We start from the raw sequence: 12,414 nt of genomic DNA on the forward strand, positions 1-12,414 counted from the left end.
TCTTTAAGAGAAAGATCAGTATATTTATATGTATCATAATGTAACTCTTTCACCCAAACTGACGTAAAAACAACAAACCAGTGACACAGACAGAGCCAGAACCTGCGTCTTTCAGACTCATTCTGTGGAATAAAACCTTCTTGAAGTGTTCGGAGTTTAAGGAGAAAAGAAAAACTCTTACAGCCTTTGGGCCACCTGATGCTTATCAACATAATCTCCTCAAATATCACTGTTTCATACAAAGCAAGACAGTTGCTATCTGTGTGAGCCAAGACAATGAACAGAGTCAAAAGCACAGGAGGCCAGGAAGGCTCACTTGAACTTGAAATTGATCGCAGGTCTGAGTCCCAGTGGTAAGAGCTCTAGAGGAATTTAATTTCTACAGGCAAGTAGACAGACAGTTGAGAGACTGATGTGTTAATATATAAGTGAGAGAAAAGAAAGGAGGCAGAAAGAAACATTTTTAGGTCTAAAGTACAAAGGCAAGATCCAGAAATCACAGATCAGAGGTTTCTGACTATAGTCAAAAAATTAAATGAATTCTATTTAGACAGCAGACACTTAGGAGTTCTCAACATTCACTTCTGAGACCCAGTTAGAGGAACTAGTATAAGCCCAGCGCGTTGTGAGTAGCAAAGAGCATATTTGGACTGGCTGTGATCTTAATTGTCCTGAGCAATTCTTATTAATAAGAATAAGCTATGATATTTTATGAGTAACTAATTTTTTAAATTTTAAGTTAATAGCATTTTTGGTGGTATTCCATGAACTCTTCTTCCTTCCCCTTTCCCTTTATTATTATTATCATTATCATTAGTATTCCTTATTATTGTTTCCTTCTCCTACTTTGTCTCACCTTTGTATCTTCCCCCGATAAATTTTGCACAGGCTGGAGACCCTCAAGGCTAAAGAAATTGCTAATTCTTAACCTGTGTATCCCTTACCAAGCACAAATAAATGCTAAACAATCTCCCAAAGCCAAAGTGTTGGCCTTAAAAACATGGCACATTACAGAACTTCTAATTTTTTTCACCGAAAGCCATATCTCATTTTTCCTATCAGGTTATGCAGTACAAAATTTAAAAGACAAGTTACTTTTGAAGCACATTTAGAAGTTTTCCTCTAAGAAGTCTGTAGTTCAGAAACTGGTCCAGCTCTTCAATATTTAACCTGTTGGGTGAGAAAAGGCAGCTCTTTGCCCGGTCAATTAAAGACTTAATCTTTTGAGATATTATTGTGTGATGGGGGAAAAGGGTTTTTTGTGTGTGTGTGTGTGTGTGTGTGTGTGTGTGTGTGTGTGTGTGTGTGTGTGTGTGTGTGTGCATGCGTGTGTGTGTGTGTATGTGTGTGTGTGTGTTTGAATATCTGTGTTTGAATCCCAGCGAATTCAAGTGCCTACTAACAGAAAGGGTTAGCAAGGATGGCAAATTAACATAAGAATACTATAGGGCTTCCCTGGTGGCGCAGTGGTTGAGGGTCCGCCTGCCGATGCAGGGCACGCGGGTTTGTGCCCCTGTCCGGGAGGATCCCACATGCCGCGGAGCGGCTGGGCCCGTGAGCCATGGCCGCTGAGCCTGCGCGTCCGGAGCCTGTGCTCCGCAATGGGAGAGGCCACAACAGTGAGAGGCCCGCGTACCGAAAAAAAAAAAAAAAAAAAAAAAACCTGAGCACATTTACCCTTGTGGATGAGCAGAGCACGCAGTTGTGTCTGTCTCCTCACCAAGAACAGAGGTGAACAGGAGTGCCCTAGGATTCTCACCTAAAACCAGAGAATTAGGAATGCTGAGCTATTGTGACAGGCGACTAAGAATCTGGCCAGTTTGTGACAGGGATGTGAGTGTCCTTGAGATTCACCAACTGGGAGAAGGCACAGGAAAGAAGGAACTCTGAGAGGATGGGGAAATCAGCTATGGAAATATCCAGGAATATTCACTAAGATTGTAAGCTGTTCCGCTTCAGAATTTTTGAAGAGTTTGAACCTAGTATGAGCTTAGGGGATGGACCAAGGATGAGTTTGAGGGATAGGGACAAGATCTTTAAAAGCCCTACTTTTTTTGCTACAATAAATAAATAAAAGCCAAAAAAGCCAGAACAGACAGATAACATGATAACTTCAAAGAGTTAAAAAGAAATTTCAAAGGCACACGTTCCCTTGTCAACAAAATTATAAAGCAGTGTTGCATCTAATTAGTACTTTAGCTACTTAATGAATGTTCATAGTTTGGACAAAGAATATTGTTTTTATTCAATTGCGTATGGCTTATTTGCTTTTAATGCTTAACATGTAATAGCTATAGTTAAAAAATTCCAAGGTATAAGTAATATTTATGGATGGCCTAAACTGCCTTAACCAAATGTTCAGTATTTATTATATTTCAAATGTTAACGTGAGTACAGCAAGAGTTTCATTAAAATGTCATTAAGAGACAGTGTTTACAGGAAAGCAATTTCAACCAAATCTCTAAAATCAGGCAATCAACAACTGATTATGAAATCATCTAAGGACTTTCAGTAAACAATTAATTTTGGTATTTAAATGTTTCAGTAATACCCTGGGGTAAGAATTATCCTCATTTTCCAAATGAAGAAATAAGCATTAGAAAAAAATTAAATGACTTGCCCACCATCCCCAAACTGGAAAACTCAGTTCTAGCTAATTCAGATGCTCTAGCTCTGCCCAATGCCCTCTTTGGAAAAGTCACTATCATAGAGATGAAACAAACACAGGACATTTTCTTGAGAGGGAGCCTGAATATTTTAATTATCTAGTACAGTATGTAGATGATGGACATCTTTCTGCTTCTATAATTAACCATCCTACTTGCCTGTTAGAGTCAACCTCACTTGAAAGAAAGGAACTAAAACTCAGTCTAAATATTTTCAAAAGTATGCATTTAGTTAGACCTCAATGCAGTTCTCTTGCCCCTAAACCATCTGCCTGTTTTGGTTTAGATAACTTTTACAGAATGGTTACTTCTTCTATTAATTTTTTTCACTCAAGTATTTGTGTGTGCGTGCATTTACTCCAAATGATTAGAGGTGTTAGTGTGGCAGTTATGCCGTATGTTTTAACTTAGTTTACTCAGTTTTGATCAGGAAAATGGAAATGCTGTATTCAAATTTACTAACTTTCCACATCGTGGCACCTAAGAAGTTGGAATGAGAAGTCCTTTAAACTAAGAGACTAACACTTAACCTAGAGTTATATTTGAATAATTTGTGGAGGTCTCATCTCCTGGTTAATGTTTGTGACCTTGTAACTTTGCCAACAGTGATTAATTAAAGCCCTTATCATCAGTACTCATCAGTACTGAGCCTACACATCTTTGTGGTATAAAGCACAATGAAGAAACCGGACAAAGGGCACTAGCTTGAGTCTAGCCTCAGCCCCAAATCTGAGACAAGTTGAATAGTCACTAATATTTTCATTTTTCTTCTTTTTCTTCCCTCCCTTTCCCTTCCTTCCTTCTCTCTCAGACACTCTACACATATTAACACATTTAATACTAATAACAACCCTATGAAGTTGGTACAAGTATTGTCCCTATTTTACAGATATCACTCAACTTCTTTTTAGCTCAGGCCAAGCAAATTTCAGTTGAATCCCTTGGATTCAGATTTCAGAACCATTTCTAGTCCATTGGCAAATCCTGGAGTGCCTTAGTGCAGCAGGTCAGAAGAAGAAAATAAACCAGTTGCACTGAGACCTGTTGAGTACTTCAGCTCAAGAGATCCGTTTCATCAGAAGACTGGCTTGGGTGATGTCTGAGATGTTTCTGGCTATCTTCAAAGACGTAGAATAAAATTATTATTATTTTATTTTGGCAGCACCACACGGCTTGCAGGACCTCAGTTCCCTGACCAGGGACTGAACCTGGGCCATGGCAGTGAAAGCAGTGAATCCTAACCACTAGACCACCAGGGAACTCCCCTAGAATAAAATGTTTAAATCTAAGGAAAACAACTCTAGAAAGTTGTCTCCAGTCCAAAGAGGTGTGGCTGGAACCAAAGTCCCAAATCGAAGGTTTGGATGAAACTAGACTGTGTCTGGGAGCCCTCTGTCTCCTGTAGCGGGGGTATCTGCAGTCAAGTGTAGCCCTGGCAGCAGCTGGACCATGACACAGGGTCGTACAAGAAGGGCCAGAGACTACTCCACACCTCAACCCGGCCCCTTCCATATTCCTACAAGTGGAAAAATTGAGGAGTCTCCATTTTTGTCATATTTCAGCCTAAACTCACTGGCACCTCAAATGCCTCCCTTTACATCCGGAAATAATGCTGTGGATTCTACTCTAGGGCTTGCTGGTCTCTCTAGACTCTTGCTATGACCCACTGTTTCTCGCTGCTTGAACTGTTCTGATGCTTTCAGTTTTCCTCTGTGCCCTTGCTTTCACTTCCCCACTTGGAACTTTGTGACGGACACCGTAGTACTCTGCCTGCTTTGGTTTGGATTCTGGTTTCTCCTCTGTACTATCTTAAGACGTCTCTTGTCTTTCTTGGGTTGGATAATCTCTACATCCCAAGTGAGGCTCCCCACACTACCTGCAAAGTCTGTCACCTACTTGTTTGCAATTAATTAAAGTCTACTTCATGATTCTGATCTTACCTGGTCCACAACCTCAGTGAAAATTTACTTCTTTCTTGCTCTGGTTCCTTAGCTAATTTCCTTCTATTTTGATTATCATGAAATAATAGTTTCATAGGCTCCCTCACGGTCTTCATTGATTGCCTAAGTAAGAATTTCAGACATTGCAGAGGGCTATCAAGGAGATGTTCTGGAGTCACTGGGGCACCTCAAACCACACCGTAAGTACCGACTACTTGATTTATTGATTCAACTATATGTAGCATTTATTACATGCCAAGCGCAGGCATGGAGGATACTACATGCACCAGGCTGTGTTCTTATGGAGACTGTATTCTAGTAGGAGAAAACAGACAATAAGAAAATCAATGAACAAGTAACTTCCAGTTGATAAATGCTGACTTAGTACATTTAGGTTGCTAACAGAATACCACAGGCTGGGTAGCTTATATACAACAGAAATTTATTTCTCACAGTTCTGCAGGCTGGGAAGCCTAAGATCAAGTTGCCAGCATGGTCCGGTGAGGGCCCTTTTCCGGGTCGCAGACTTCTCACTGTGTCTTCACATGGTGGAAGGGGGCTTGCAAGCTCTCTGGGCCTCTTTTATAAAAGCACCCATCCCTCATGATCTAAACACCTCCCAGAGGCTCCACATCCTAATATCATCACAACAGGCATTAAAATTTCAACATATGAATTTTGAGGGGCACAAACATTCAGACTTCAGCAAATGCTATTACAGAATTTAAAGAGAAGAATGGGAAAGAGTAGTCAGGGTTGAAAAGGCAATTCTTGTCCATTTTAAAGGTAAAATATATAATGCTGACTCCTAAAGAGATTGTACCAGTTAACACGTCCTCCAAAAATTAGTGCTTATTTCCCCATACCCAAACTCACATTATATTATTATACTTTGTAGAGCCTTTGCCAATCTGAGTAATATAAATATGATATCTCATTGCCATTTTAATAATAATTTGTTTTATTTTGAGAAGTTAGGCCATGCATCTTTTCTTTGCTGTAATTCTTGGTCCATGTCCTTTTCCCATGTTAGGTTTGGGTGGTTTTGAATTGGTTTGCTTAAGAGCTCTTTATATATCAGGGGAATTAGTGTCTTGTCATGTGTCCCAAATGTGTTTTTCCAGTTTGTGTTTTGACTTGCCCATGGTATGGTTTCCATGCAAAAGCAAGCTCCTTTTTTCATGTTTGTTTCTAAATATTTGGAGAATAAATGAGACTTAGTTTGAGTTCCCCACTAGCAGACTCTAAGATGAGGTTTAATGTGCAAGTGATTTATTAAGGAAGTTTTTTCAGGAAAAAATTCTTAGAGGATGAAAGCAGCAGAAGGAAAAAAGGGGATGAAGCCAAGAAAGGGTGCAGTTTCAAGTAAAGTCCTGTGGAAGGCAGCATTAGCCTGATCACACAAAGGATCCAATTAAGTGCTGCAGGAGGCAAAACCACACTGAATGGGAGGGAGGGAGGAGGGGAAGCCACTGAATCTCGGGGAGGGGATACACAACAGACAATAAAAGGGACCTTGGGGGATCTGTATGGACGCTGTCAGTGTCTGTTAACATTGTGTGGGGCAAGAGTCAATGAAAGGAAAGAATTAGAGAAGTTCAAGCCCAGCATTTGATTTCAATGTGGAAATTTCTTATTATTTCCTTGTGATTAATTATTAAATGAGGTAACAGAAGGAATCCACCCAGCCAGGACAGTTTAGTCTCCTCTCCTTCACCTCTTCCCGGATTTCCACAGTCAGGCCTGATGGTGCCAAAGATATTGGGAAAGGCACTTTTCATTAAGCTGAAGGCAAAGTAGGTAACTTTAGATGTAGATCTTGGGAGTTTATGAAAAGAGGTAATGGACTGAAAAGGGGATGCTTGGTTTTGGTTAAGGAGCACAGAATTTAGTCTTGCACCATAACTCATAAAGGATGTCCTTGCTATATTTCTGGAGTAACTTGAAAATAGCCCCTGATATTGACTTTCATTAATATCACAAATTATTTTCTTTTTGGAGGACATGCAGGCTCCACTAAAGAAATGTCTTAATCCTCCAGTGGAGAAAAATTTGATCTTGTAAGGTAGGTATTAAGTAGAGAGCATTTGAAAGACTTACAACTCTTTTAATGACAAACGTATAGCACAAAGCATTACCCAATTTAGGGCTGTCCTCTCCCAAATATCACTCCCAGGTATGCCCCTGTGTGTTATGTAGATTAGTGGTTCCCTAGGGAGGCTGGGGATTGGGGAAAAATAGATAGTGACTGCTAATGGATTAGGAGTTTTTTGATGGGGTGATGAAAATGTTCTAAAATGTGATGGGGTGATGGAGGCATAACTCTGTGAATGTACTAAAAACCATTAAATTGTAGACTTTAAATTGATAAATTATATAATATGTTAATTATATCTCCATTAAGATGTTATAATTAAATTCTTTCTGGAGGAAAACAACTCAAATTTTGACACTTAGAATTCCCACAGACTAAGATCAACAAAATACACACTTATAATCAAAGGTTGCCAAACACACAAATAAATAAACTACCATGACTGAGGTCAGCAAGAATAAAAAAAGCCCCAAACAACAGGAAAACAGGTATAGGATCTCCTAATGTTTAAGTAATTATAAATATCAAATAGAAAATAATAAATATCTCTGTATAAATCTTAAAATTTTAAAAGATGAAATTATAATAATGATTAAGCAAAAGACTCTTATATGATAAGCAGGATAAGCAGAAAAAATTGCCTGTTTAGACACTAGAGCAAAAGTATAGAACTTCAAAACCAGGTCTAACATTTTAAAGTGGGCCCAGAGGGCTTCCCTGGTGGCGCAGTGGTTGAGAGTTCGCCTGCCAATGCAGGGGACACGGGTTCGTGCCTCAGTCTGGGAAGATCCCATATGCCGTGGAGCGGCTGGACCCGTGAGCCATGGCCGCTGAGCCTGCGCGTCTGGAGCCTGTGCTCCGCAAGGGGAGAGGCCACAGCAGTGAGAGGCCCGCGTACCGCAAAAACAAACAAACAAAAACCCAAAACATAAAGTGGGCCCAGAGAGAAAAGACAGTTTACTTACAAAGAAAGGCATTCAGATAAAAAGTAGTATTATCACAAAAAATAACATAAAACTATGAAAAAGGATCTACAAAATGCTAAGGAAAAATAACTGTCAACTTTTATAACCATCAAAACTTTTTATATTGAGTAAAATTAAGACATTATCAGACTAAAAAATAGAGAGTTGTCCCCCAGCAGACTTTCACTAAGGGAAACTTTGTTTTGGCCATGCTGCACAGCTTGCAGGATGTAAGTTTGCCAACTGGGAATTGGACCTGGGCCCATGGCAGTGAAAGCACTGAGTCCTAACCACTGGACTGCCAGGGGAGTCCCAAGGGAAACCTATTTTGAAGGGAGAAGGATGGAGGGAGGAAGGAAGGAGAGACAACCATCCCCATGTTATGGTTCTCACAACTCCTAAGAACAATCTAGTTGTTTCTGTTGCTCCTGCTTAGGATATGAAGCAGAAAACTCCAATTAATGTTCTTTAAAAGATCACATAAATTTTTCTTTTCTTGTTATATATATATTTTAACTTTTTTCACTAGGAATACCCATCATAGCTGATTAGGGAGCTTTTTCAAAATATACAAGTTAGTTAAGACTTCTGACTCCACAGTAGGTGGTGCGCCCAGGAGTATTTGTTTGGGGATGACTCCCCAAATGATTTTAATATGCATCTCTGGCTAGGAATAACTGAGTTACTATTCTTTGTTTTAACTATTCTTTGTTTAAGAAACATTTTTCAAGTGCCTCCTGTGTGCCTGGTCTGAGCTTGACCTAGGAATACAATGGTGAACAAGATAGTCCCTACTGTTTAGGAAGTTGTAGTGAGTAGTGAGTAGAGGGAGAAAAAAATGAAATGAAAAAAGTGTCCATTGTGCAGGACATAGTAATGGCAGAGACTGCTTATTATTCCCCACTCTCCTGTTCCCTTTTTTAGTAGTAATAGATTTTAATCTAGCCAAATGGCTGCCAGAAAAAGAACACATTTACCATCCTCCTTGCAGCCAGCTGGGTCACGTGACCAAATTCTGCCAAAAGATGTAAGCTGATGCATCATGTGATAGATTCCAGGAAATTTTCTAAAAAGAGATTTATTTTATTCATTTGTTTTATTTCCTCTTTGTACTATTCTCCATTTTACTGCGTGGAATTTAGATGTGATAGCTACAAAGTCATTCACCATCTTGAGACGATCAAGTAGTGGGTCTGACAATTCTTTCCCCTGTCTTTCTGTAGAGCAGAGTCTTGAACTATCTGCCTCCAGAGGGAAAAATAAACTAATATTTTTAAAAAAGAGAATAAGGGCAGATTTCTTAAATCCAGAGGGAAATATGGATTGCTAGAATACACACAAATTAAAATCAGTAAATGCTCCTAGGTGGAAAACTGTAGCACCTCATTACACTTAGGTTTACCAACACAGTACAATCTTTAGTAGATTAGAAGTACAACATTTACTATATATTTTGCCTTGACAAAAGAATTGTAAGTAATTTGGGGGTAGCAATAAATTTGATTGCAGAAAATTACTTCTTTCAGTAACTGAATAGAACAAAATGCAGTAAGTGGCCTAAATAATGACCTAAGACTTCTACTTTCCAGACACAGAGAATAGAGTACCCTGTTCTAAGTTTGCACAATAAAAGTGGTACCTGAAGTGAAAAATTGATGGTTCCTGGGCTCGCAGAGAGGAACAAAATGTCGAGCTCATAAATGAATGTTCAGTAACATTAAACATTTTCCAAGTTCTTAAGATTAGTAATAAAGACAAAGGAAACAGTAAGTTTATATATTTAGTCCTTCGATAGAAACAAAAATCATAATACTAACATTCACTTTGACACAATATTTTTCCATTATTAAATTTTATTCTATAATTTTAAATTATAACAGAGCTGCTGCTCAAGGTTTAGAATAAGCAAATAACTTAAAATTTGATAGCACTATATATCACTTTATACTTGATGTACATGGCTTAGTAATGGTTTCTTCAGGTCTCCTTTCTTTGATGAGATTATCATTTCCTTGAACTTAGCTGGCTAGTCACATATGGCTTTTACATTTGTATACTTTAGAGTTCCATACCAGTAGATGCTTAATAAATTTTAGATTAGTTTAGCTATCTCCAGGAAGTCTTTCTAAAATGTAATTGGAAATACATTTCTAATGTATAAGATTATGGGTCTCCCTCAATATGATTAGAGAGAAGTCAAAATAAAGCCTAAACAAGACACTTGTATTTTAAACTTCTTTTGACATCAGCATATAGAGAACATCCTCATTCCTTTTTAAGCTGAATGCTATCCCATTGTACGATTGAAAGTGCTTGATGATAATCGCTAACATTTGGTTGGGGACTTTTATGTGCCAGGTTTTGTGCTAAGTATTTTATCGACTTGGTATTATTAAATCTGTATAAAAGGAAAAAAATACCATTAGGATCTCCCTTTTGAAAAAGAGAACACAGAAGATTAGAGACCCTGAATACCCTGCTATTTCCATAAAGGGAAGTTAGGACAATCCCAAGAAGCTGCAGTCATTAAGCAGCTTTAGAGGTGAATTTCCCATCCACCTTGGAGCAGTGAGCCAAGTGAAACAGAGAATCTGTATCTGGAAGATCTGGGGACTGGTTGAACGTAATCAGTAGTCATAGCCCAAATTAATAAAAAATGCATTAAATTCATGGTCAAAAGCTGAATGAATATATTTGGATTCTATTGCGACAAGAGTTATGGTGAAGAGAAAACTCGGCAACTCAGATTCCAGACTGGCGTCTTTTACAAACTGGCTCTTTGACTTTGCCAAGTGATTTATTCTCCTCAGGCCTCAGCTCTTCACAGAGGAGTTAAACTATGTGATTTCAGAGGCTAATGAACTAGGATAAGAATAAAATAATAACACTGGCCAATGACTTTGCAATCACTCTCTCATTAATGTGCAAAGTTAAAAAAAAAAAAAACCTGTAACAAACTTATAGTTTCTATTGATTCAGGTTTCTGAATCACTCATTCATTCATTCAAAATATTTGTTGGGACCTACTATGTGCCAGGCACTGTACCAAGTAGTGTTCTGGCAGTGAACAAAATGAAGTCCTCATTTTCCTAGTTTACATTCTAGTAAGAGAAGACAGAAAATAAGCAAATATTTAACCTATACTATGTCAGTTGGTGATAAATGCTACAGACCGGAGAATAAACAAGGAAGTTGATGGTGAAGGGACGTGTCCAGCCCTTGTGCCCTCTATGCTCTTCCTTGAATACAACAGGCCCACTACCAAATGTGCACTTGCTGAGTCATTTGCCTGAAATACCCTTCCCCCAAATATCCCCATAGCTAACTCTCTATCATTCAAACAGCATCTTCTCAAAGTGACCCAACACATGGAAAATCCCACCCTCCCCCACTCTGCTCTCTTAATTTTTTCGTATACATCTAACATCTGATATAAATTGTTTATTTGTATGTTGAATGTCTGTCTCCCCCAGCAAGAATATGAGTTCTAAGAAGGTAAGGCTCTTCGTTTTGTTCTAGGATATATTTAGTGCCTGATAAGAAGTAATGCTTAATAAATTGATTAATGTACAAATTGATTAATAGGTGAATGAATGAATTAGGAAGATGATACAGAAAGTCTTCTCTGATGAGGTGACTAAATAGTAGAAGCTGGATACTCAAAAATCAAAACTTAAGGAAAATTGCTAATTAAGTTTTGCTACATCCAGTTGATAGACTATTATGTGGTATTAAAATTATTTAAATTATATTTATGAAGACTATGAAATAACATGAAAACTATGATGTATGGTTAAGTGAAAAACACAAGATGCAAAAATATGTGTATATTATTATTTACAACCATGTTTTTAAAAAGTCTTTAGAAGAAAGGCCAGAAAGAAATACCCCAAGAGTTACCAGTATATATTATAGAGATTATTGGTGATTTCCATTATTTTTTTCTATTTACAAATTTTCTATAGTGTATTTATATCATCTTTGATATAAAAATAAAATAATGAAAAAATTTAAAAAGTTAACCTATGTAATGTTACCTGTATTTTATGGTATTATAAATTTTTTTTGTTTTGTTTGTATTTTACATTTAGAAATTGGACCTTCACAATGTCAGTAACGTCTGACAAGTAGGGACCCAGAGTTGAAAAGGACACACCTGTATTGCAAATGTTTCACAGAAAGACAAAAGAGGCAGAGGAGGAGGTTGAATCAACTCTCATGCCTTCTGTAATAGCATCATACCTGTCTTGAGCTTACCTTCTAAGTAGATCATTTCCAGGAGAAGGAAATCCTGTCAGTTGAAACAGTGGCTCTCAAGAGAACACATGCATAAGTGATTGTACATAGAACATAATATCAGAAAGAGGAAATTGCCCAAGACTGTTTTATCCTAAGTGTCTCCATTACTTTGGTGATCAAGAGAAGATAATTGAAGATTAGCAACATGTATTAATAGCTGAAGTATGCATGGGATGTGTTATCCCATTTATTCCTCAGAATAATTCACTGAGGTAGGAATTATATTAACAAATTTCACTTGAGAAAATGGGGAATATGAATAACTTGCCCAGAGTCACACAACCAGATGGAGAGTGAAACAATGATTCAAATCAGATTCAAACTGACTCTAAAACCACTACTCAAAACTCATATGTGGGGACCAAAATAGCGATAGCACTTCCCAATAGCACTTCCAGGTCCCTTAAATATCATTTATTTTTAAAATTTTTAGTAATGATTTTTGCTTG

This window comes from Orcinus orca, chromosome 9, assembly GCF_937001465.1.
Source record: "Orcinus orca chromosome 9, mOrcOrc1.1, whole genome shotgun sequence".
Classification (NCBI taxonomy): Eukaryota; Metazoa; Chordata; class Mammalia; order Artiodactyla; family Delphinidae; genus Orcinus; species Orcinus orca.